Source organism: Fukomys damarensis, unplaced genomic scaffold, assembly GCF_012274545.1.
Source record: "Fukomys damarensis isolate Sample0158 unplaced genomic scaffold, DMR_v1.0_HiC HiC_scaffold_39, whole genome shotgun sequence".
Classification (NCBI taxonomy): domain Eukaryota; kingdom Metazoa; phylum Chordata; class Mammalia; order Rodentia; family Bathyergidae; genus Fukomys; species Fukomys damarensis.
This window is the reverse complement of record NW_022900951.1, coordinates 8,420,225-8,424,022: the sequence shown is the minus strand read 5'-3', so window position 1 is coordinate 8,424,022 and position 3,798 is coordinate 8,420,225. Positions and strand designations below refer to the sequence as shown.

General features: G+C 37.9%; 1 protein-coding gene across 2 annotated transcripts in view; it reads right to left on the bottom strand.

The window, feature by feature from the left end:
- Window positions 1–3,798, bottom strand: part of Frmpd4 (FERM and PDZ domain containing 4) — an 862,356-nt gene that overhangs the window by 799,576 nt on the left and 58,982 nt on the right. The gene's annotated exons all lie outside the window — the stretch shown is intronic.

Sequence of the window (3,798 nt, the reverse complement as noted above, 5' to 3'; positions counted from 1 at the left end):
TTGCTGAGCACTGTTTGGAGTGTAAGAAGGCCTGGAAATTATTCTGCAGCAATAAAATAAAATGTTTGATTTTTCTGGGGTTTTTTTTTTTTTCTTGGTTTACTGCTTCTTCACACATCTAGAAAACTTTCTGTGATCCAAATGAAGAATATTTTCAACCAATCATTTGAGGGTGTTGAGATGGCTTACAGATTATTATACAAAAATGAAAGGCATCAGGGGAGTGCCAGGAAGAGTAGGAAACCTGCCTTCATTAAGAGAACTATAAAAGGCATGGATAATATGAAACCATAAGCACTGATTTTTCATGACCCATGAACAATGAGGCTAATCTGGAACTGGCAGCCTTTTGTACAATGAATGTAGATGTCTCTATGCACAAAATGTATGGTTAGTTCCTAAATCAGCAGCACTGATCTTTCTTTTTTGTAGAAATATGCATCTGAGTTTGGAATGTCTGTCTTGGTTTCTGTGTATTTATTACATTATCAAGCTGATGTTTTGAGGCTTGGTCTCAGGAGCAATCCACAGTATTTATTGAGTAACTGCTATGTGGCAAATACTATAGGGCTGACAGTGAGAAAAGCGATGCTCCTGCTTCCAGTGGAGAGACAGAGTATAAGCAAGATATCAAAAATTTTATGTAAATACCATGAAGAAACTTAGAAAAACAGGAATACTGTTACAGCAAAGGTGGTCAAGACAGACTACTTTAAGCAAGTCTCCAAATAGAACCAGGGGCAAGTATTGTTGATGTGTGTTTTGGACAAAAGAAGATGAAAGATATGGGAAAAGAGTGGGCTAGTCAAAGCATCAAGAAATATATGTATCAATTTGAAGGCATTTTTGAATGCTTCTTGTTTTACTCTTTGGTCCTCTTGAGTACTGCCCTTTGTTCAAATGAGAGAACAATACTTGCTTTTGGCATTTAAACCCTGCTTCACAGTTTAACATACCCAACACAAAGAAATAAATGTTGAACAATTTCATTGCACATTTGTCAATTCTTGCTTATGGTGTGGCCATTTGGACAGATGACCGATCTCTTAATTTGAACAATATTTTTTAAAAAGTTATCAGGTTTAGACTAACTAAGGCAAATACAGAAGCAGTTTATATGGCAACAGCTTGCAAGAAAAAACAGATACATCATGGTTGAGTAAAACGACAGGACTTTTAAACACAAATATTTAAAATTATAGAGCCAGGGATGCCCCAACACTAGAGGCTCAGGCAAACCTGCCCAGCCAAGGTCTACCCAGGAAGTAGCTACACAGGTGCACAAGCTGCAGTCAAAGGCTCGCCCCCCATACTCTCTCTGGCGGAGACCCCAGCCAGAAGCCTGCTCAGACAATAGGAATTGGGGAGCACAGCCTCCAGCCAAAGGCCCTCTCAGATAATAGGTACATAGAATAAGAGGCACACCTAGATACCATCCCAAGTGTGCTCAGGCCCCATCCAGAAGACTGCCCAGATAACAGATGAGCTCAGGGATCCAGAAGGCCACCATTCTCAAGCCAAGAATTGATGTATGGGTAAGCAGCAGAGAAAAGGCCTCTCCATGGCCTGCTGAGAACTGAACACCACTGGGTAAACAAAAAGTTGTCTCAACAAATGCACAGCAGGCTGCATCTACTGAAATGAGAAGAACATAGAAACAAGTCCCAAAACCATACTTCCAGATCACCTAAGGCAACCCCAGAGGGAAATGAGATGGAATAGTATGATACACAACTGCCTGGACTCCTCTGAACTGGCAACAAAAAACAACCTAGAAAAAATAAAATCAGAAATAATTTCTCATATAACAACAGAGATTTTGTCCATAGTGCAAGACATAATTAATAAATCTAGAGCAGACACAGATTTTTAAAAATACAGGAGGTGAGTAACATGATGGAATCCCAATATAGGAAACAAATGAAATCCATAAAACAGGTGCAAACAGATTTCCAGGAGATTAAAAACTCCACTGATGGGGCCGGGGATTTAGCTCAGGGGTTTGTTGCCCTGCCTCGCAAGCAAAAGGACCCGAGTTCAATCCTCGGTACCAAAAAAAAAAAAAAAAGTAGACATAAAAACTCCACTGAAAGCTTATGAGGCAGAATGAACCAATGAGAAGATAGAATTTCAGATACAGGGCCGGGGATTTAGCTCAGCGGTTCGGTAGCATGCCTCGCAAGCGCAAGGACCCAAGTTCAATCCCCGGTACCAAAAAAAAAAAAAAAAAATCAGATACAGAAGATAGGATTACAATTAGTGACCAAGAAAAGAAAAATTTCTTAAAAATAGTAAGGGACATGAGAGATCAATCCAACAGTTGCTAGATGATGCAAAGAAGAATAATACGACTGATCAGAATCAATGGAGAAACAGGAGAGAATGCAAATGACATTAAAAAAAACTGTTCACAGAACTAATGTCAGAAAACTTCCCAAGTAGGGAAAAACAATTTGACATACAGATAAGAGAGGCATATAGGACTACAACTAGCTGTGATAAAAAAAAATCTACACATAGGCATATAATAGTTAAGATTCCAGAAACCCAACAGAACAAAATTCTACAAGCAGTCAGAGAAAAGAAACAAATCACATACAAAGGAAAGCCTATCAGAATCACAGCAGACTTCTCAACACAAACCATCAAGGCAAGAGTTTGGAGTGATGTATTTTAAACCCTAAAGGAAAACAGCCTCCAACCCAGGTTGATGTACCCTGAAAAACTATCATTCAAAAATGATGGAAAAATAAGGTACTTTCCTGACAAAGAGCAACTCAGCAATTTCATGGATATCAAACCAGCACTCCCCCCAAAATTTAAACAATATCCTAGGAAAAGACAATCAACACCACAACCCCAGGAAGCCCAACAGAATGAATCCATCAAGCATGACAGGAAATTAAATGCAAAGGGAGAGAATCCAACAAAAAGAAAAAGTCATGATGAGGATAAGTCAATACATATCAGTTATAAGCAGCAATGTTAAGGGTCTCATTTCACCAATCAAAATAAATATACTGGCAGAATTCGTTAAGAAGCAAGATCCAACAATATGCCACATACTAGAAACACACTTAATTTAAAACGAAACTCATAGACTGAAAGTTAAAGCGGGGAGGGTAATATTCCATGTGACAGAAACCAGAAAAAAAAGCAGGAGTAGCTATCCTCTTTGCAGATCAAGTGGATTTCAAACCAACACTGATTTAGAGAGACAAAGAAGGACACTACTTTACTACTTGTAAAGGGAACAATCCAAGAGGAAGAGATGACAATCGTAAATATATATGCACCAAACACTAGTGTGCTCAACTATATTAAGAAAATACTAATGGACAGGAAAAATCAAATAAGCACTAACACAAGTAGTGGGGAACCTCAATACCTCACTGTCAAAAATAGATCAACTAAACAGAAAATAAACAGCAAAACACTAGACCTCAATATAACTCTTGAACAAATGAACTAAACAAATGTTTAAAGAGTGTTCCACCCCACAAAACCAGAATACACATTCTTTCCAGCTGTATATGGCTTGTTCTCCAAAATAGACCATATACTACTCATGGAACATGTCTAAGTAAATGGAAAGGAATTGAAGTGATCCCCTGTATTTTATTAGACCATAGTGCAATGAAATGGGAGATCAATAGAAAAAGAAACCACAAGAATTTAAAAAACAAATGGAAATTGAACACACTTCTGAATAAACTAATGGATCACAGAGGATATTAAAGAAGAAATCAGACAGTTCCTACAATTAAATGACAATGACAATACAACATAATGGAATCT